Source organism: Meriones unguiculatus, chromosome 11 (assembly GCF_030254825.1).
Source record: "Meriones unguiculatus strain TT.TT164.6M chromosome 11, Bangor_MerUng_6.1, whole genome shotgun sequence".
Taxonomy (NCBI): Eukaryota; Metazoa; Chordata; class Mammalia; order Rodentia; family Muridae; genus Meriones; species Meriones unguiculatus.
In genome coordinates, this window is record NC_083359.1 from 90,663,936 (window position 1) to 90,687,490 (window position 23,555).

The 23,555-nt window shown below is 44.1% G+C and overlaps 1 protein-coding gene across 2 annotated transcripts in view; it reads right to left on the minus strand.

Moving 5' to 3' along the window:
* Ddr2 (discoidin domain receptor tyrosine kinase 2) overlaps window positions 1-23,555 on the minus strand; it is a 131,124-nt gene that overhangs the window by 97,445 nt on the left and 10,124 nt on the right. For both annotated transcript variants that reach the window (XM_021640615.2, XM_021640616.2), the window contains exon 2: window positions 14,722-14,874. The gene's annotated coding sequence lies outside the window, so the exon portion shown is untranslated. The remainder of the gene's footprint in view (window positions 1-14,721; window positions 14,875-23,555) is intronic.

A 23,555-nucleotide genomic window follows, 5' to 3' on the forward strand; every position in this document is an offset into this window, starting at 1 on the left:
TGGCAAGTCAGGAGAAGCCACTTATCCGTCCTAATCATGTGAGCCAGTATCAGCAGAGAGCAGAAGCGGCCAGAGTTTTGCTCTTGTCTGAAGCAACTGGAGTCAGAGGCAACAGCAAAGCTGAATCCTGCCAATGTCCATTGAAGTCTTCCAATTTTTGCTGGCCAAGTTGTTGGTGGTTGTGATGGCTCCTCTTGCTTCTCAACTTGACTGCACCTGGGATTAACTAAAATCCACAAATGGAGAGCACACAGTGAGAGCTTTTTTTTTTTTTTTTGAAGTAGGAAGATCCACTTCTAATCCAGATCTTGAGGCTAGAAGACATACCTTTAATTTGGGCTACACCTTCTGCTGGAAGCCTATATGAAGACATCTTTGCTTGCTTGCTCTTGCCTTGCCAGCAAGTCCATTCTTTTACTGTCATTAGAACCTACTTTGGCATTCCAGCATCTACTGTAGACCAGCTGAGACATCCAGCCTTGGGACTGAACAACTTCTGGATTCTTGAGCTTTTCATTCATAGCCAGCCACTGTTGGATTACCCGGACCACATCCTGTAAGTCATTCTAATAAATCCCCACACCTATGTGTGTATCGTAATAAATTACACATATGTGTATGCACACGCAAAGAGAGAGATTCAGTCTATAAAGTCTGCTACTCTAGAGAACCCTGACTAATACAGTGGTCAAGATGAAACCAGAGGGCGAAGTGTTCCTAAATCAACAAGTGTCATCAATTGCCAGTGTGACTCCCTGACTAGAATGCTGTGGCCCCTTTTTTGGCTGATACAGTGTTGCAGGGAAGGCAGTGAAAGCACTTTGTAAGTGTGACTGAAACACGATGAGTTGGACATTTTCAAAGACAAGACTTGTGGGTCTTATCCCATCTGTCACAACGTTAAAGCACACCTGATGCTCTGAGGAAGAAACCCTGCCTGTGTACCCCAATCGCAGCCCAGGCCACAGCTCCAACCTTCCTTCCTGAAAGCTTTTTCCTGGGGACATGGGCTTGCCGACCATCCCCCATAATCGCCTGAATCAACTAGCCAATTAGCCAGTAAGTAATTAGCTGTTTTAATATATGCATGCATCAGATTACGATCAAGTAAGCCTATCCATCACCTTGAACTTCTAACATCTCCATGTAGTTACAGCCTCAGTCTTCTCTTTCAGCTCTTAAATACACAGTCTATTGTTCAGTACAGTGCCCTTACTCTGCTCTGCATCCACGGCTTATTGCTCCAACCTAATACTGTAACTCTTGACCCTCCTCTATCCTGCCCTAGTGTCATATCCAATAACGTGTCCATCAAAAGTAAAATTAGAAAAACAAAACAATAATAATTATTGGGAGATTGCTAGGACCCAGGAGCTGTTCTGGATGGCAGAGAGGCAAAATAGGAGCCACTGTCTGTGCCTGTGACTAGTGAGAGCCAGATCCCGGAGATGTCTCCCACATAACCCGAAACCCAGTCATCAGGGGCTGTGTTTGCCACAAGGCTTCTCAGATGCCTATGCAAGACCTGAATCACCCTCTCCAAATTATCTTACTGGCAAGAATGTTAATGCTAATAAAAGTCTTTTCAGTTTTTTTGCAAGATGGGAGAGAGAGAGGGAGGAAGAGAGGGAGAGAGCACACACTATGGGAATAGCAAGTTTCTAAGCAAGGGAGTAAAGGCAGGATGGCCAAGGGCAGTCCTCAAGTACAAAAACTTTCAAGAACGTAGGCTGGAAAGCACAGAAGGCTGTGGAAGGGTACAAATGGGACAGCCTATTTACTTTCTTCTCTCCTGCCATGTCATTAAGTCTAGCTCAGATCTTTCAAACTCGAACTCCAGCCACACACAACTACACAAGCTCTTTCCATTCATCTACGCAGATGGAGTAGAAGAAATATGCATCAAAGAGGATACTTTTAGCTCACGAAGAGGATTATTTTAGAGGTTACAAACTCAAGGGAGCTACGGTTTGGTTGTGAAAGTCCCCTACAGGCTCATGTGTTTGAACACTTTGCCCCCAGCTGTTGTAAAAAGTTATGGAACTTTTAGGAGGTGGGGTCTTGCTAGAAGGAATGAGTCACTTGGGGGAAGAGCTTGAGATGTGATAGCCCAGCTCCATTTCCTGTCCACACTCTGATTTTTACACATAGAAACGACCTGCAAGGCTACTGCAAGGCTACCTGCTGTCATACCATCCCCTCAAACCATACACTGGAATAAACCCTTCCACAAGTGGCTTCTTTTAAGGTATTTTGTTATAATGATGAGAAAATTAATGGAGAAGGTACCAACTGAAATTCCAAAAATTTGAAATGTGGGGGAAATAAGAAGAAAAACAACACTTACAAACTATGACAGATAACAGGCTCTCGCAATTATCTGTTTGAAACCAGAGCCCTGGCAAGATTCCACATTGCAGACATGTAGGACGGAGCCCAAACTGACTTCACAGTGGGCTTCAGACATGTCTTAGCGCCTATGGAAGGCTATTGAGATGGATTCTTCTAGAAGTACAATGAAGGACTGAGAAAGCTCAGGAGAAAATTGCTAATTTTATGAAAAAAAAAAAAAAAAAAAGAACCAAGGCCCTAAGTCTGGATTCTGTATGACCTTCCTCTGCACTGATGGTGGGGTGACAAAGCATTCGTACTTGGTAGTTCCAGTGCCCTGAAGAGGAACCTTGTGAGAAGACGGAAGAGAATGTTTCATTAAAAAATATTTTCTGCCCAGCCCCAAACAGGGCATCTATATCCCTCCCCCACCCAAAGCCCAGGGAACACTGGGAAAGAGGGGACAGACAGACTCTAAGTGGCAGAGAACGGGAAGCAAGTGCTGGGGAACACTCTTCCGTATAGGTCATGGAAGTTACAACTATGACCACACAGCAGCTATGGATAACTGCTCAAGACCGGTGCAAGTGCCTTTCAGCACATCATCATGGCTAAGAGGTGCTCCTGAGACCCTCCCCCTTTCTGAGGAGCTACTGGGAGCCGATGGCTACCAGGGTCACTTCTTGCAGTCTAATGAAGACCCAGAACCCTTGCGAGGAATGATATGGTTCCACATACAAAGAACATGAGACTACAAAGGAAATCAATTAAATTGAAATGCAGTTTTCAAAACTATCAGAAATGTGCATGGCGGGGCCAGATGCGGGTAGCCTGTTTGTCCAGGTCCAGCCGAGGGCGTAACACTACAAGTTTTAAGCACCAGTGAGTGTATCCGCACCTGAGAGAGAGGCCACAGTCCAATGGGGTATGAAATGCCTTTGGTTTCTGCTAATTGGAGAAAATGCTGAACTTACAACCTTTTCTTTCAAAGGTCACTGACATTCTCCTCTTCAATTCTATCACCTTGACCACTCTTGTGAATCTCAGACTTGAAGACCCTTATTTATAATCCATTCCCTCCCCTGCCTCTAGGAAAGTCCATACTTCACACCAGTAGATAAAATACTGGGTGTGTAAGTAGGTTTAAAATCTCACCCACGGCGGAAAATCCACACTATCCTGTAGCCACCTAACCCAAGTCCTGGAACATTTTAGTTCCCTAAACATTTTTTTTTCCAAATTTTTCTATATTCACTTAGATTCCACTTATTTTTAATTTACAGTAAGGGGGAAAATGAATTAAACTAGAGCGGATTCAATTTTACCTTTCCACTATAAAAAGTTTTAAAAAGCAAAGCATTTATATGAATGAGGTTACGGGGAGAACTTGAACCATTTTAAGAAAGCAAACTGTTTCTCAAAGCTTTAACCAGCCTCACGGGTACCACAGCCACACGCTGTGAGCTGTAAGTCAGGGCACCAGATTTGACAAAGGACATTTTTGCCCTAGTTGACAAATTTACACTTTAAAAAAAAAATCTGAACTTTATTACACTTGGGAGTAATGGAAATAATTTAGGAAACTGCTTGTACCAGAAGAGTAAAACTTTAACAAAAGAAATACATAATTTAGAACCAATGTTTTGTGTTATCAGCTGAGTACTTGAAATTAGGACATCTCATAGACCACTGTGGCTGTTCGTGTCAGTTATGGAGACTGTAATGTAAGCATCCTAGTGAACCTGTCCCGCATTTCCTTAGGAATTTAAATTACGAAAGGTCTGTTCCCCCAGTCCATCACCATCCTGTGAGCATATGTTTCTACCTAATGGTGAAGTGTGCTCTCCACCTCAAGAAAGATTTGAGTCTGAGTCTGCCTGCCTCCAGGACCTTATTGTGAAATGGGGTCTTTGTAGATGTTCTGACATCTCACCTTCTGGATATCATCCAAGGCGTCTTTATGAGAGAAAACAGGCAAACGCAGGGAGGAGGCTGGTGGCCACAGAGGGAACACTGGATGGGTGCAAGAGCCATGAGCAGCCAGAGGGTGAAGGGGCCACCTTTCTGCAACCTCCAAAGCGATGCTGGCTCTGCTCACATCCTGGTTTTGCATTTCCTCCAGAACTGTGAAACTGTAAGTTTCTGTTTTCTTAAACACACAGCTTCTGGTAACTCATTGTAGAATCCCTAGACAACTAATAGAAACAACCAAATCCATTGTTCTTTTTCTTCAGAAAGATTTTCTCATAGGTTACAGGCTGTGGTTTCACGGGCTTAACTTGGAATTTTAAAAGTCAAAGTATAAGCTGGAATCTCCCTACTCCTGAACCTTCATTTTCAATGGATTTTTTTTTTATAAAACTTTACTTACAAACAAGCTTTTGGCCACAGACTGTTAGTTGCCAGTTGAGTTACTAAATATTGAATTTAGATATAATTTATCTTTTTAATTTTATTTTTATTAATTAGAATTTATTCACTTTGTATCCCAGCTTAGTCCCTTCCCCCCCCCCCAATTCCACTCTCCCTCCCTCTTCTTCTCCTATGCCCCTCTTCCAGTCCAATGATAGGGGAGGTCCTCCTCCTCTTCCATCTGACCCTAGTCTATCAGGTCTCATCAGGACTGGCTTCATTGTCTTCCTCTGTGGACTGGTAAGGCTGCTCCCCACTCAGGTAGTAGTGATCAAAGAATCAGCCTATGAGTTCATATCAGAGATGGTCCCTGGTCTTATTACTAGAGAACCCTCTTGGACACTGAGCTGCCATGGGCTACGTCTGTGCGGGGGTTCTAGGTTATCTCTGTGCATGGTCCTTGTTTGGAGTATAAGTCTCAGAAAAGATGTCTGGGCCCAGATTTTTTGGTTCTGTTGTTATTCTTCTAGAGCTCCTGTCCCCTCCAGGTCCTTCTTTCATATGATATTCTGCACTCTGCTCAAAGTTTGGCTATGAGTTTCAGCATATGTTTTGATACCCTACTAGGTAGAGTCTTTCAGAGGCCCTCTGTGATAGGCTCCTGTCCTGTTCCTTGTTTTCTCCCTCTTTCGATGTCCATCCCTTTTGCCTTTCTGAATGAAGATTGAGCATCTAACCCAGGGTCCTCCTTCTTGATTAGCTTCCCTAGGTGTACAGATTTTAGTATGATTATCTTATATTATATGTCTAATATCCACTTCTAAGTGAGTATGTACCATGTGTATTTATCTTAATTTCAGAATTTTTACTTTCGGCATCTTTAAGTTTGTACCCAAGGCATATGACTCACTCACATCCCTAGTCCCATGCCCAGATTCCTAAGATTTTCCACTGTGTTCACACTGAATTGTTCTCCCTCTGTCCAGCCTCCCCTCTGTGCTCTTCACCTCTCAGTGATAACGCTTGTTTGTTTGTGAGTAACAACTGATTGCTTCTCTGAATTTTAATAACAAAGCTGGTGTTTCCGGTAGAGAATTGAGGGAAGTGCCAATTACAGCTGATCCTACCCAGATGCCTACAGGCACACCCTAGACACCTCCTTGGAGGGTAAGAGCAGTGCCTTTGTTGGTATGCACATCCTTTGACATTCTCCTCCTGCACCTCTGCAGCCTAGGCCATGCTTACTCTCTGGCTACCATATTGGGGACATTGCAAAAAAGATGGCCACTAGTTGAAGAGCAAGTCATCCTACACTGGCCCCTCTCTCATCACTAACATATTTGCTCCAAAGGATATCTTCCAAATGTATTTGACCTTGAGGTTTGGGGAATTGTATGTGTGTGCTATTTTTTAAACATAATTTAATGCAAGAGTCTGCTCATTGGCCCATCCCTCTCTTCATGGTTTTGGGTTTATTCAATAAAACCCCTTGTGGTTGTATTGAAGTGAGATGAAAGGAGTTCTGAGCCACAGTTCAAGTCATCAGTAAATCTGGATCTGCTACAAACTAGGATGAGCCTGTTTGTGTCTAGAGCAGGCCCCCCTTCCTACTTGTACTCTGTTTTCTTCGTCTGTAAATGGAGTAACAATCTCCCCATTCTTTCTCACAGTGTTTCTGAGTCAAGAGTAAGTGCTCAAATAACTAGTTAGTCCAGTAAGCTCTACCCCAGGCTTACAGATGCCTATTTGTCAGGGTGGAAGGGTGGTCACAGAACATGTTTGCAACCACAAATCACTGGTAGGTAGTGACAAGTGATAAATTATGGTACACTCTAACAGTAAGTGATTTTGTTTTCATCCAAACAATAGTCGATTTGGAGAGAGAAACAGAGGCAGAGACGGTTCTATGCATGCATAGATATAATGCATGTAACTTTGGAGATATGCTAAGAACTGTAAGGTCAAGGCAACTAGCCATCTCTGCAGCATTAGAAGAGATGGGTAGGAAGACAAATGTTACTTCACATTATATAATTTTTAAGTGGTAGGGTAAGGTGAATATGATAGTGATTTTCAGGATTTTTAATAATAACAACAAAAAAAAATACCTAAAGGAAATAAAATGTACGTAAGTGCTAGCTCTCCAGCTGCAATCATGTACCAGAGAATCCATTTTTCATCCATATACATCCATTCTCTTTACAGCAAGAATGTTTCATTCCCCCAGCACTGGGGATTAAGCCAGACTATCACGCCAACTAGACAAGTACTCTATCATTGAGCTAGATCCCTGGTCTTCTTTTTAACTTTTGTTAAGAGAAGGGATTTTACTAGCTTGTCCCAGGCTGGCCTTGAACTCACTTTGCAGCCCACACGGGCTTTATACATGATCTGTCCTCCTAAGCATACAGAGTGGGGGTATCTGGGCTTATAAGTAAGCACCACCCAAAGGGAAGGATTCTTACCCACTAACTCTCCTCCCCCATACGCGAACGCGCACACACACACACACACACACACACACACACACACACATTTTACACAGCTGGGTGGATTAACCTCATAGTGGTTAAAGTCTGAGCAATGACCCATCACCCACTCCGCTATGGCACTGAACGCTCTTCATTAGTCCACACTCCCCCTGCCGCCATCAACTCTGTCTCTCCTCTGTGCAGCTCATTCATTCATCTGACGAATACTTCAGGGATGTACCCCATGTGTTTTGCACCATACTTGGTTCCAGGAAGAGGAACCAGAAAAGATTTCTGTACTTAAGCCATTTGGAGTCTTCTGCACTGCTAATTAGCTGGCAGATTTAGAGATGTTGCCGTTCTGTCCTAAATTCCATTTAATTAAGTCGTCCGAGCCCATGGTGTTGAATTCTTATTCAAATTATACTGTCTGTCGTATTCTCTGCATGTGCTATGATTTCAATTAAAAAAAAAAAAAGTGTATGTGAGTAGCCCAAAATCCATACACAGCCACTATTAATTGAAACCACTGGGGACAGATCAAGAAGGAAATGGAACATGACTCAGGAACTACAGCATTTGAAAGGTGGAAGGGAAGAGAAAGCTCCCTTCAGGCAGCCATAGCACAGATGGGAAGGTGCACACCTAGAAACAAGGCTCACTCAGCTCTAGAACTGTTGGGAGCCCCTAGTGAATATCCTCAGATCCCTTGTTTCACTGGTACACTGTGAGTTCCCCGAGAAGGAACTGACCTGCCAGGACCAGACATCTGAGCCAGCGTGCTCATGCTGAAAGTAGCACCGGAACCCTTTACAGCGCTCAGCACATGGGAGCTGGGAGCACGCTGTCCCCAGGAACAAATGCAAATTCCAATATGGGAAGCTGGGCATGGTCAAGACGGCGAATCCAAAAGAGCTTTGGGGAAAATGCATGGAGGGCACCTCAGAGGGTGCTGACCTTGGAAAGTTCAGCTGTGGACAGCAATCCAGCTGTGTGGGCCTTCTCTTCCGTGGAAGTCAAGGGCATCCCATAGGTATGAGCAGAACACAAACTCTGCCTCTTGTTGTCATTGTTTAGCCAGGATTGGCTTGATTTGTGCAAAGAATTTAACTTTGAGCAAAGAAAAATCTTTTAGAAACTTAAAAAAAAAAAAATCTCAGAATACAAAGGAAGAAGAAAATTCCCTAGGATTTTGTGTATTCTCTCTAGAGAGAAAACGCACACTTGTTCCCCTAACATTGTCCCCTCTTCAAAACTTACATAAGGTTATGTATTCTTCTTCTCACATAAAAGTAATTTATGTACATTTCTGACCGTTTGATCATATAAAGAGCCAAAGACGCGCCCCTGACCTTCATCTGGAAGTAAGCACTCTCAACCGTGATGGCGGATCTTGATTACCAACTTGACACACCTGGGAAGAAGGGCCCTTAACTGAGGAACCGCCGGCCTCACGCTGGCCCATGAGCATGTCTGGGGAACATTTTCTTGATTGCTAATTGATTCTGGGGACCCAGCACACAGTGAGCAGCCCTCCCCCCTCCCCCTCCCCCCCCCCCCCCCCCCCCGTGCAGGTGGGAGCTGAGTGTGAGCCCGGGAATGGGAACAACACAATAAGCAGTGTTCCTCCACGGCCTCTGCTTCAGTTCCTGCCCCAGGTTCCTGCCTTGAGCTCCTGCCCTGGCTTCCCTCAGTGATGGACTGAATAAATTGTTTCCAGCCCAAGTTCCTTTGGGTCACGGTATTTCATTATAGCAATGGGAAACCAAAGGAGAACATTAACATTTGGGGATATCTATGCGTTGACTTTTTAAAATGACTTTGTTGCTTCTGTTTTTTTGTTTCATACAAAACTTCAAAAATCATCTTGTTTTATCTCACACTCCAAGAGACCATCACTGGAAGATTTATCACACACACCTAAAATTGTAACCTCAAAATTGGCAATGATCACTATCATATACAAACTTATCAATTATCATATACAAAATGTTGTAATAAGTGTCTTTATGTATGAAGTTGGCTGTTATTTAAGTATTCCCTTAGTGCATCCATAAACTGGAAATTCTTAAACAGTACCGACATGTTTTAAGGTCATCCATACATCTGGTCTGGTTGAGTTCTACTTTTTATTATTTAATACATGAAAAAAAAGTATACAGTTTTGGGATTGGAAACAAGTAGAGATTTTATTGAATAAAAGTAGTTTCTCCTATTTTAGTAGTCTTTTATTAGTTAATAAATATTCCCCATGTTAAGAAAAGAAAAATCTCCATAAAATTAGTTCACAGCGGGGGAGGGTTTATCTCTCACTCCGTGACTACACTTAGCATCCCCATGTTCTTCCATCTTCCCATCAGTATCACGCCCTTTCTTTTCTCAGAGGCCATCCCAGCTTCTCCCATTCTGGGATTTACGGAGGGAAATTCCACTGATCATTTCCTAGCACAGGGCCCAAGTGCTCATCCTGAGGCTTCCTCTGTGTCCTTGTCAAGGCTTTGGAAAGTACAGTTTTGCAACAAAAAAGATTAATGGTGCTTTCTTGATCCACATGGCCTGTGCGTTTCCGCATTGTCTTCCTGTGGGTGCTATCCCCGCCCCTTGTCTTGCAGCTGCAGGAGACTGCCCTTTGTTTCTCCCAGAGCTGATGCACTGTGGTCACCACCCTCCAGGGCAGTCACAGCCCCTTCCCCTCCCTTCTGCTGGGCATCTTTCGACTGCGGGCCCCCTTGCTCTCGCACTGGGCTACCAGGCACCCACAGCTCCGAGCTGCCCTCCCTTCCAGTCTCTCTGACACACTGCAGTGACATCAAGCCTTACCACAACGGGATTTATAACATCTCACAACATCACTCAAAGAGTGACACCAATTCTTTGTCACCTCCAAGGGGACAAAGGCATACTTTGCAGTGGTTTAATAGAAAACAAAATCATGTGCTTTTGCAACATGAAGCCCCGTGGGATCTGCAGGGTGAGTTCTTCTCCTTTCGCACTAACCCAGACACAGAGAGAGTTGAATGTTTTAAAGAATTCCCTGAGGGCTCCCTGGAAGAGGTCGGGTAGTTTTCCATGCAAGGAGTCTCTCAGAATTGGCAAAACATGAGTCAGGTTGGGAGAAGAAGGGACTGTCCACATGTGCCTGATCTAATCTACCTTCTCAAAATATCATCTGTGTGCTAAGGTAAGCAGACATAAAAAAAAAAAAAGAAAAAAGAAAAAGAAATTTAAAAACAGGGCTGTAGCAGATTCCCACAGAATCCCTCACTGAACATCTTGGGCTCCAGGTAACTCTGCCTCCTCCCATGCCTTCCTCCTTTGAAATTTTTCCTGGAAGAAAAGCCAGGCTAGGACCCTCATGACTCAAAGAAGAGCAGAGCAGAGTGCTCACATCCGCAAGTGACTCCGTGGGGCCTGCCTTCTCCTCCCACAACCTCCGGACTCTGCTGCATGTCTGGGGAGCGGAAGCCCGGTCTCAGCCCCTCTGCTATTCCTTGACCTAAATCCTGTCTCCTATCACTGTGGGCAGTCTTGTACCCTTGGCATACTCATGCAGCTGCTGTAGGAACCGTGGGTGCCATCCCCTCACAATTCAAGAGGCCCAAACAAGACACATTCTAATTTCTCCCTGGAAATTAGAATGAAACATCTGAATCTGGCTGGGCTGAAGCTGACATGCCTTTCCAATGAAAAGCACAGGTGACAAAGAGCCCATACAAGGACCTTTTTTTTTTTAAATTTTATTAATGGGTGGAGGGGTGGAGTGTGCACGCATATGCGTGTGTGTGTGTGTGTGTGTGTGTGTGTGTGTGTGTGTGTATGTGTGTGCTGGCCTGGGTGCTCAGTTCATATGTGAAAATCAAAGGGCGTATTTTGGGAGTCAGCGTTCTCCTTCCACTGTGGGTTCTGAGGATCAAACTCAGGCCATCAAGCTTCTGTGGCAAATGCTTTTACCTGTTAAGATCAAACACACTTCTACTCAAAATGTCTTCCCGGTTCATTCCCTATCATCTGTCTGAAGGAAGGAACCAAGAGTGTGCCCCAGGGAAGCAGGGACTTAGGCTAGGTTCAGGCTCCGATAGCAGTTCAGTGAACATTGCCAGCAAGGAATGTTTAACATTATGTCCCACAGCCCACGACTGAAGTTAAAATATTCAATATGATATGAAAAATTGTAAGAGACTGAGAGTTGAAACTATGAAAATAATATTTCATGCTAGCAGCTCACGGTCTGCTCAGAGAGCAATGGACTTTATGACTGATTCTTAAATAAAGATCAAAGCGAAGCTAACAGACTGAAATCTTAGAAAACACTAGCTCAAAACATGTCATGTGTGTATAGTGTTAGGTCCCCAAGTAAAATAGGTCCCTGAAAGTTTGTTTTTAATGACACTTCCAACCTCATTCAGAAATACCTTCACTCAACAAGACAGACATCAGGAGCAAACATCTCTAAAAGTAAAGTCACTCTTCTCTCTCCCCCATCACCCGACACTCCAGAGAAAGGGCAGTACAAATGCTGAGTCCCCAAGATGGCATCCAGATGTCATATCCCAGCCAGCAGTCAGGGCTCTGCCCCTCTGGCAGCTGTTCTCCTTTGCAACCTTATCCAGCACTCCTCCACCCACCCTCTGCTCCAAGTAGACTGTTATTTCCTCTCTCTTCTCCACCTCACGTGCCCAGCCAGGTCTCAGTGGGTCCCTGTGGCCTAAGTCAGCTCCAATAACAACAACCGATCATGCCCTCCCTTCTGCATGTTGGAGTCCTTCCTAGCTCCAAAGTTTAGCTCAAGCGCCATGATCTTCCAAATGCAGGCCAATTCTTGTATAATATTCCAGAAACAAGTGCTGTTGACACCTTTCCATCTCCACTTCTTTCTCTCTGTCTGTGTCTCTGTCTACCTGTCTGTCTGTCTGTGTATCTCTCTCTTTCCATCTCCTTTCACCCATGAATAGCTTACCCGAGATTGTCTCTCACTTACCTAGTTCTACTTCTTTCCCTTCCAACCATTTCCACAATTCTTCGAATATCTCAGACACTCAGTAACTGTCATCCCCATTTTACTAGGTAAAAATATCATCCAAAGCTCTTGAATCTCAGCAACGGAAGAGCTTGCTTATAGACCTGCAGCTGCCAGTGCTTTGCTTATGTTGCCAACATCTGTCCCAAGCTGATGCTTTTTGGAGCATCGCTGGAGCTCAGAAATGTCTATGTCAACCTGGGTGTGTTTTACCTCCATTTCCCTCGGACAGAACTGCTATCCTCCATTTCTAGTGAGTCCCTTCACTCTCTGGGGGCATGCTTACAGTAGCTGAGTATCCTCTAATTAATTACTTATCCCAATCCCACCTTTTCTACAATAATCCTGAAACAGATCTTCATCCACGTGACCACAGTGCTTCATTTATCTCTGCCGTAGCTTGCTCGGTAGTCAGCAGATGGCTCCCAGAGTTCTCTCAATTCAACCTTCACTTATTCCCACCTCCAACACCCCAGGCAGTACTGTCTTCATGTCCCAGAGTACATGTCCTCCAGGATACATGGTACCACTGTCTCCCATCCCAGATGAATCGGAAACAGACCATGCTTAGGTCACTGTGATGGGAAAGAAGGTTCAAGTCATGAAGGAAAATTAAGTTGAAAACTCAAGAAGAAATTCTTGTTGGCAGTGTCCTCAACCAGAAATGGTGTTACTGTTTCAGTCTGCTTAGATTACTGCTTAACAGTAATCGGTTTCCTGTTTTCTTATGAGTTAGAAGACCAAACAATCTGCATCCAAACTGAAACATGCAGGAAAAAGAGTTGTCAGTAGGTCATCTGGAGTGCAAGGCTTAACCTGTGTGGCCGCCTGCTTTTTGACAGTCTTGCGTAGTGGGTTCTGACAGCTGAAATTAACTATAGCCTTGGGTGACTAAACTCTTTGAAGCCCTGCTTGCTTATGTGGTTAAAGGATACGTTTCGTGGCACAGAGCCTGGTCCCTAGTGAATATGAGAGCTTCCAGCAAGACATGGTCAATTGCTACAGAACCTGAGCTTGGGGATGAAGATATAATTGGCCAACTTGTTTTCCTCTCACTTCCCCTTTCTCTTCCTCTGTCTGCTCACTTTCTCCCCATGTTTTTTCATCTTCCACTCTGTCCTTTTTCCTGATTCTAGATTTTCCACTCCACTATGCACACGTGCATACACACACACACACACACACACACACACACTCCCCAATAGCTCTCCTATTGTTTGTGGGAGCTCAGAAGAACTGGAATTGTTGATAAAAAGCACTTTTACCTGGAGTAACCAACCAACATACTTGAGATGGTTTCCAGGTACAACACCATGAAAGTAATGGCGGCCGCAGAGTGGAGTGGGGTAGACACGTGACCCAAACCAAGCCACCTGGGCTATATTTAGCACATGCCTTATATATTGAAATGATGGCTTCTTGAAAGAGTTATCTCATATTGGGGACAGAAGAAGCAAGACTACAGTCATAGTCCCTCAAAGGTAGAGCAGAGTGATTCATAGATAAATAATGCTTGACAATCTAATGGGATAAAGAAAGCCTATAGTAACTTCTGATTAGTGGCTAAGCACAGCTATAATTATTCATTCTGAAATGTCCTCTGTGAAGGCACTGGTGAAGAGTTTGTCAAAGGAAAGAAGAAAAGGAAAGAGAGTAGGAGGGAGACTAATAAGTCAACCTGTAGAAAGAATTCATTAAACTCTGACTTAGCACCATAAGGAGGAGGGGGAGGGCATACTGAACTTTCCCTGTGCCCAGGAATCAATCATCTCACAATTCCACATGATTTGCTCAACAATATCTAGAAAGTGTATGGGAAATGCAAAGCAAGTCAGGACGCCTCACTGGGCAGCCTCCATGTGCCACATGAAGATACAGGAATTAAGGCGAGGGTACATCTTGGTTCAGTGAGCTCTAGAAAAGGAAGGTCTCAACCATGTCCAAGACAAGGCGGTGAGTCTTCACTGAGCATCCCTCATGTGCCAGCCCCTGCGCTAGATCCTAGAAATACAGCTGTAGGCAGGAGAGACACGTGATTGTGCTATCAGTGAGCTCTGTACTAGAAAGGTCTCGATTTGCGAAGCTGCCAAGGTGCTAGGCTCACTGGTGAGATCTGCCCTACCCGAAGCATGACGTGAGAAGTCTCGCCAGCCAGAAGTTCCCTCTGGGAAGACTGGTAAAAATCTCTGCATGCAGCATGCTTCTCTTTTTGCTGAGTCCTGGCTCCGCGTACAAACCTGCCCTGGCTCCGAGGTTAGGTGTTACGGTTATTTACGCCTCTAAAACTGTGTTACCGATCGCTGAGCTAGATCCCAGTTTTGGCAGTTCTCAGTATTGTTTTCTCATAAGTCATTTCAAATTATTGTTGATAGAAAGAAACTTAGAAAAGTTAATGAGATTGCAATATTAGAAAACACACCCAGGAATCCAACATTCCCATGAGTATTGGGAATTAACCAAGATAGATGAGTTTCAATGTGAGCCACACCCTGATTGCCACTACTTCCGGTGTCATGAGGCAACAGAGTTCCACATGTTCTGACTACTTACATCAATGGGTGCAGGACATTCTCTGTAGAACGGAATCCTCCAAGACAGAAGGCCCTTGCTCCTCTGCTATTATTTCAGCTTCTTTAAAGGAATTCAAGCAACAAGCCTCAGAACTTTCTGGAACATCGAATGTCAGGCCACTTGTAGATTTCCCTTGATGGGAGGAGGGAAGGAAAAGCAATATTTTATTGCAAAGTTTCACTTCATTCACATTTTTTTCCTTCTTAGCAACCTCATCCACAAAGCTTCCAAGCACCCCAGGCTCTGATGGGACTGGATGAGTCCCAGAGATGTTTCATTTCTATCTCCTGATATTGACTAATTTATAGATTTAAACACAGCCTTTTAAATTTATTATATATTCTTTGGTGACAATTATGTTAAGAGAAATATTAATTACTGTGAAAAATAATTTTTCCCAGAAACTTCTGTGAGAAGAACGACATCATTTTACATTTTTTAATATCCCAAACATCTGGCTTCATCAAAAACAGCTGGATTATCATATCTGTTTCTGGATTCAATTTGTTACAGTATCACATGTCAGTTAACCTTTGGAAAGCTCCTCCGTGTACTCACAGGAGAATAAGGGGGGGGGGAGAGAAAGCAAGAGACATTTTGGCACTATCATGAAAATAACTTTATCACGTGGATCTTCCAAGTGAGCCTGGAGGACTTGAAGGGATCCAATATAGCATCCCATGTGGTGAGCTGTCTCACATGCACCTCAGACCATCATCCTCTCTGCCTTATCAGAATGGCTTATCTGTTCTGAGTCATTTTCTAGAAATACTCTACGTGTGTGTGTGTGTGTGTGTGTGTGTGTTTGCTCTGCTTGCTGTGAATGTATAGATTTAAGTTTAAGTTTATAAGGTCAAATGGCAGCAAACTGTGCATTTCACTTGGTTCCTCTGTTTTACAAGTTGGGGCAAGTTCTAAGTCAGCCTCCTTTGTAGCTGCCTCCCTTTCCACTGAACTCTTGTGTCCCACTAGATGGATATGACCACATGTATACACAGAGAAAGAGAGAGAGAGAGAGACTCATGCCTCTGTGTGTGTGCATGAGAGAGAGAGAGAGAGAGAGAGAGAGAGAGAGAGAGCCCTATGTGTTGCCCTACGCTTCCAGTGGGTTACAGAATGCCTACATGAGTGTCATTTCCTAGTAGGCACAGAGTGGCCACACAAAGTAAGAACAGATGCTGTGTAGCTAAAGACAGTTTTCTCCATCTTCGGGTTTCCTAACAAATCACACAGTTGAACTCTCTCAACTCTGAGAAACAGCTCATCTTTGCCTTAGATCCCTGTCATTCCACAGCAGGGCTCACTACTAGGGAAGCATGCCTGAGGATCAGAGGACATGTGTACAGAGCAGTTTACAAACAGCAGCCTCTCTCTCGAGACATACTCTCCCGTCAACATCCTGTTGACATGAAGGGAGTGCCAGGTCCTGCTTCTGAAAGCCATTTCCCTGCAGTGCGGAGGTGGCAAATGGGTAATCCTGTTGGCTCACCACTTCCCCAATGTAGAAGCTAAAGGGGAAACAACTCACACAATTAACTGGGTTTACACTGAATCCCTCAGATATTAAACTCTGCAAACATCAGCAGTGCAGATACGGAGATAAAGCACCATGCCATCATTCCTAGCAGCCTAGGGACTTCCTTTCATCTTCTAGGGATCTCAACTCAGGAAAATGGCAGCAAAGAATGTCAGGCCAAGCCAGTATGGAACAGAGTTTGGTCCTTACTGAAGGTATCATGATACAGATTTCAAGCACAAGGATGGCGAGGAAGAAAAGCACTTCTGAAGAAAGTTAAGACCCAGCAGCAGAGACCACAGCTGTGGGCTTCTCGAAGCCAGAGTCCCACTTCCTTGTCTTCACAGTAGTCATGTTCGGGGTTTTCTCCAAAGACTTGCCAAGAAACCTAAACGAGACTATGATGGTTCCCGAGGGGCGCCTGACAGGACTGAGGATTTGTTGATGGAGAAGGAAAGCATTGTTTGAGCTAACTCTTGACCTACAACTAGGATTTCATCAGGTAAGAAGAATAAGGATGAAAGCTCAAGGGGAGCAATCTGGATAGACGAGTTATGGGGTTGGAAGCCAGAAACATGTAAGCAACAGGGAGACAGCTGGAAGATGGTTGAGGTGAGGAAGCAGGGCTGGGATTGCTGGCAGCCTGGGGAGTTCAGGCAAAGGCTGTGGGAAGCTCTGTGGGGCTGAATCTGGCATGTGAGAGACTTTAAAAAGGGAGACAGGGGGCGTAATAACCAGACAGAGCCTGACCTGTGCTAAGGACAAGCATCAGAGGCAAGAAATAATGTAGAGCATAATAATAATGTAGACATGGTTGAGAGTGGGCCCGTGAGTAGAACAGGAGGAGGAAAGGAAAAAGTCCTATGAGCCTGACCTCCTAGCCTTCATGAGATCAGGAACACATCCTTACTTTTGTGGTTGTTTTTTTTTGGGGGGGGGAAGGGGAGTTGTTTGCTTGTTTATTTTTTGTTTTTTCAAGACAGGGTTTCTCTGTGTAGCCTTGGCTATCCTGGACTCAAATTTTAGACCAGGCTGGTCTCAAACTCACAACGATCCTCCTGCTTCTGCCTCCCTGAGTGCTGGGATTAAAAGCATGTACAACCATGTCTGGCTAACATCCTTACTCTTTTGAAGCTTGGAACACCAAAGGAAGAACTTGTTCATAAAGAACAACTGAACGTAAAGAGTTTGGTTTCCTATGGAGACCTGTAAAGAGGCAAGCTAAGCCTGGCATCCAAGTGAGTACAAAGCTGTCCACACATGGATTAATCAACCACCTGAGGCGGGGGCAGACACTTGAAATGGTTGAGAAGACCTAAGGAGGAGGAGACCATGAACAGTCTTGGGGTCTACTTGTGCTGGGTAAGGAGACTACCTCCATGTCCTTCAGGTCTTTCATGAAAGACTTGGAACCACTGAAAAACAGTTCTTCCTCACAAAACAGCAGGGACTCTGCCCCAACATAACTTCTTTATTTTTGCAGATGAAGAACCCAGAACCCAGAAAGCTGCCTTACCCAAGGTCACACAAGAACCAGAACTAAGACAATGTGAGCGACCACTGGGAATCGGAATTGCCTTAGATCAAGGCTGTTGTCCCAAGCATCACATGGCACAGGGGCGTGAGAGATGCCTGAGAACAAGCTACAGACCTCCTTTGTCTCTGCTGTCACAGTCAGCAGTGTCAGGCGGGCCCTACCATGTAATCAGCTCGGGGGTTCAAACCACATCTTACTCATGATCTTGTCATTGTCCCCACTACCTCCCCTTCCTGTTTCCACTACCAGTTATTACGGAGCAGAAAAATCACAGATCACTTCCCTCCTCTGCATATACACATGATCTCAGACTTCTGGACTTGAAACAGGCTCAAGAAGTCATCTAATATTTAGAAAAGAAAAAAAAAACCCTACAGAAACTGGGTTTGAGAGGTGGAGAGCAGCCAGAGACTTGCCCCAGATTGTCAGTTAGTAGGTTCCAGACTCAAATTCCAGCCTCTTGTTTCTCTCCGTGACACTACAAACTTCTAGTGTAAGAAGCTTATTTCTCAGATGAACTCTTAAGCGCCTAAATTCTCCAGACACCTCCTTAAGGTGTCCCTTCCAAAAAGAGCCCATAGTTCAGTAAGCTACAGTCTACCCCCTATAAGTAACACTCTGTGGAGTGGGGGATATAAGTTATTGTAAATGTTCACTATGTGTTTACATTTGTGTGCACATGTGTGCAGGGGCACGTAGAGGCCAGAGGTCAGTATTTAGCTGTCTTGCTTAATCATTCTCCTCCCTGTCTTTGAGACAATCACTGAATCTGGAACTAACTGACTTGGCTACACTGGCTGAAGCAAACTGCAGGGATCCTGTCTCTGCCTCCCCAGTGCTGGGATTAGAGGCATCTGCCACCAGGACTAGCTTTTTATCTGGCTGTTGGGAAGCCACCTCGGGCTGTCATGTGTTCGCACCAGTGCTCAGCCAGCTGAGCCATCTCCCCATCCCAGAGGCAACACTTTTATTAGCATATGAAAAGAAAGAAACCTGTCTAATTCCCTCAAGGTATTTTCCAAATTCACTTGACCACACAACTCTCCACTTTCCCCCCACCCCAACCCAGACTGCTCCTAACCTGTCACAGATTCCCAAAGGCTGTGCTGAATCAGGGAACCTCATTAGCAAGAATTCCTTTTTATATCCCAAGTAAAATGTCCCCGTGGAGTGGTCTTCCTTGTGGGTACCTAGTTAGTCGGGAAGCCATGAGACACAAGGGAAGGAAAAAAGAAAGAATGAGTAGTGGTCGAAGGTTCCAGAGCCATGTGCGCTGCCAGTAGCAAAGGGTGAGGTGGCCACACTGTCACCTGGAACTCTGATCCTAGGCTGAAGACTCTTGACTACACCCACAGCCTCTCATGTACTCCCTGTCAGCTAGCGTGAGAGTTTCCTTCTGCTCTCTGTTAGTAGAGACACTGTCCAAGCAGGTCCTACTATATCTGCCATAGGTTTTCACCACCCTGACCTGAAGCCTCTGGTCCGTGCCTGCACCTCTGAAAGAAGCTTTCTAATGAATGTCCCCTCCTGACTCCTTCTCCCCCGCAGTTCCCCTTCCAAGACGCTGGCCTGTTAATCTTCTTAAGACAACATTTGCTTTCAGAGAAAGGAAATGTTTCAAACTCAGCAACAAGCCAGGTCCCTCGCTGATGTCCTAAGTCACAACTGTGCAATGCAGTGTCACCCCATGCTCCCCCAACACGTACCTCATCACCTTGGGCTCATCTTCTGATGACACCCTAGACACCCACGCAGTGTGACTGCTGAGCTCTGCACTTCTGCTCTCTTTCTGCCTCTCCGTTTTCTCCCGGTTCTTACCTTCCAGCCTCAGTCCTGAGGTAGACAAACACTTCACCTACCCCCACTCTCACAGACACAGAGGTCTCCATTTGCACTTCTTGGTCTTTTGACTGACTCTTGTATTTCTTACTCTCACACTAAGCTTGGGAAGTGGAAGCACACGTTATTAAGTGTACTTAGAAAGTACCTGGAAATTTCTCTTGATGGATAAAAGAAAGAATCCATATTCATGTCATGACTCTAAAGGCAAGCAGAGAGCTTCAAGCTTACAAAACTTCAAGTCAAGAACTAGGAAAACGACCCTCTTTTGAGGACTCAGAGGCATTTAGAATAGATCTTTCTAGTTAAACTGACCTTAGATTTTGAAAATAGTGAGTGAGGAAAATGTTCTATCTCGTCTTAGAGGACCCAGGGAATTGCACTAATTTCCATAAAGACAGAGCTGAGCTTTTTGCCACTGCACTGGCTTCCTGCTGCTCTCCAGGAGGGAGGGTCTAGACAGGGTGTGTCAGGTGACCTGTCTCCAAACAGTCCAAGAGGCTGTTTATCTGAGCAGACTTTCTCTCTTAACATCTGTTCTTTCCTTCATTAATTCTTTTAGTTGCATCACTGCTATTTTGTAATCAACATGTTCAGATAAGAAGACAGATTTAAAGAAAAAAAAAGGCAAACAAACAACAAAACCCCAACCTAGTACTTGAATCATCTGCAGTCAAATGCAGTTTTTTACTTAGAGTGTGTGTAGACCTGCCTGAAGGAGGCTGCTAAGCAAATAGAGGTCCCCAGATACTGTGTAGAAATTTGTTATTCATTGTCTGGAGCAATGCCTGATACACACACACAGTAATTATGCTGACTTGTAATAAAAGAATCACGATACATAATGAAGAAGACACGCAGTGAATCAATAGCTGGTAAAAATTAAAAAAAAAATAATAAAAACTTGTATAATGCAATGAGAAAGGTACAGGTTCAAATACTAGATCAGTCACATCCATACCATGGGCTTGAGGTTTTCTTAGGGTCATATGTTCCCAGGCAAAACAGGAAAAGTCTCCACCTTGCCATACTGTAAGGTTTTAATAAGACTCTCTATGTGAAGTGTTTAACTTAACCTCAAGGTATAGCAGTGCTCTTCACTTACTAATCATTAGTAAAATTTAAAAGCATATCAAAAAGGTTTTCTGAAAAGTACCATTCCTGCCCTAGCTGTGATAAAGCAATGCAGCTTGGGGAGAAAAGGGTTTGCTCCATCAATGAAGGACTCCAGGGCAGGAACTCAAGACAGGAACCTAGAGGCAGGAACGGATGCTGAGGCCAAGGAGGAACACTGCTTTCTGGCTTGCTCTCTCTCTATGGCATGATCATCCTGCTTTCTCATACAACATAGGACTACTGGCCCTAAGATGGTGCCAGCCACAGTGTGCTGGGCCCTCCCACACCAATAATTAGTCAAGGAAATGCTGCACAGACATGCTTAGAAGACACTGTGATGGAATCATTTTTTCAGTTGAGGTTCCTTCTTCCCAGATGACTGGCTTACATCAGCTTGACAAGGACTAGCCACTGCAGAACCCAACAGTAGTTTTACTGTAATATGTTCTTGTCAATGCATTCTTAAAGTCCACAAGATTCCTAGGATTTTTTTTAAAAAATATTATATCTTAAATTCTCTAATTTGACATTTAGCACAAGAGATACCTAAGTGCCATCATCCATTCAGTCTTAGCACCTACCTTTTTCACTTGTGTTTATAATTGTACAAACACCAAACAAAAGCCAGATCAAAGCAAGAACCAATCTGAAAATAGACATGGTGGGAAAACTGAGTCACTGCTTGGCTTGAGACAGTTTAATCTATTCAGTCACAGCAGTCCTGCTGTGAGCAGATGCGAGATTTGGAATCTGACAACTTACATACCAGCAAGGACTGCTTATAAGTGGAGAGCAGAGGCATAAACACACAAAGCAGAAAAATTTCATCGCTGGTTCTATTAATAACTGGGTTAAATGCCCACTTAGTAGCAGTTTTGATATCACTACAATATTAACCTTCTCTTCGAGTGAGTAAGCAATTATAATACTTGCTCTTAATTGTCTGGATTTACACTCTCCTAGGAGACACACTGCTGGCTTTCCCATGAGGAAATTTCCAGGAAGGGTTAACTGAGGAGGAAAATCACACCCCGAAGATGAGCATCATCATCCCATAGACTGGGCTGCCAAACTGAATAAAAAGGAAAAGCAGAAAAAGCAAGCAGGGTACCAGCATCCATCGCTCCTGACGATGCATCCAGTGTGACCAGCTGCCTCCCACCCCTGCCCCCACAGCTAGAGCCACACTCCCCACCATGCCTAGCCTGCCTCCTGCCGTGATGGACTGCATCCATAACTGAGCCATAATCAGCGCTTTTCTTCTTTAAGATGCTTTTCTTGGGTTTTGGTCACAAAAATGAACAGCAGTTTAGTAAATGGTCAAACGATACCCCTATAAAATTAACATTGAAGGATTAACTACTACTGCATTTTGGTTGAGATCCAGGTTTTCTGATTTTATATACCCCTGAGGCAAAGACAGTTTGTTCAATATGCCTACACCAGCAAGCCTTCTCGGCATAAGTATTAATATATTTAAGTAATAAACCTGTTACAATTAATAGTGCACACTGTTCAATTTCATCCACTAACTTCCTCACTAGTGATAAAGTCAAACAGACCTGCATCGTCTGTCACATTACAACCGTGTTCTTATTTGAAACCACCAGGGTTTTTATTTTTGTTTAATTTCACTAATAAATTAACATTAGCTTTATGGTTGCCTATGAGCTATAAGCACAAAAGTGTCTTTAGTACCTAGTTTCTTATTTATACATTTCAAAAATATTTTAAAATTTTTATTGTATCTGTATGAGTGTTTATGTACATGTACATGTGTGTCTGTCCGTACACCGTGTGAGTCCCTGGTGCCCACAGAGGCAGAATAGATAGTGGAAGCCCTGAAACTGGAGTTACATATACTTGCAGGCTGCAGTATGGCTGCTGATAACTGAACCCCTGTCCACTATCCAGCCTTTATCCAGCCCCAGAGTCATGCATATATTAATAGCGCATTGATAACTGATCACCCAAGAAGCTGAATTTTCTGTCTTCTAAAATAGATTCTCACAGTATTCATGTAGTAATGGCAAGCTGGACCCTTCCTAAAGAAATACAGGCGACACCGAATCTTTAGAACTGAGGCTACCCCTCCGAAGACCCATAAGAAGGCTGTGGCTCTCTTTCTTTGTGCTTTACATTCATGAAGTCACCGCTATCTTTCTTCAATTCTCACGGCTTGTGAGAAACAGAATTTGAACCCAGAGCTCCCAACAACACACTCGGTGCTTAGCCCATTTCCATGAGGCCTGGCTCCTGGAGACCCTGATCTGGCAGCATAACCAGCCAACGAAACTGAATTCTTTTATGTTCCCAAGAACGGTGTTTCAGGCTTTCATTGCTCCCCTCTTAAGAATTCTCCCAACCAGTCAGAACTGTGGTAGGCATATAAAAAGCCTTTAGTCTATTTTAAGAAGCCAGTAAGAACTCATTTATGGGTTATGATAAAAAGTGATTTATAGAGACCACCTAAGATATGAATGGTCCTTGCTCAACTGAATGAAAAAAAAAAATCCTTGGAATTCCAAGAAATGAGATCTGAGCTCCACGAACAATCTGAGCTACTGGAGCTTGCGCCTTAAGAAGAGAACTATTTAGCTGAAGTGCTGGGAGAAAGGATGCTATTCAGAGGGTATAGGACTGGGGTGGCCGCGAGAGCGTAGCCCATATGACTCAAGGCTTTACTGTGAAGGGACTCTGGTTCCAGACAGTGGTTAGACCAAACTAGAAGACGTAGAAGCTTTGTAATGTTCCTGATAGATAAGAATATTATGCTCTTACATTTATTTATTTATTGTGTGTATG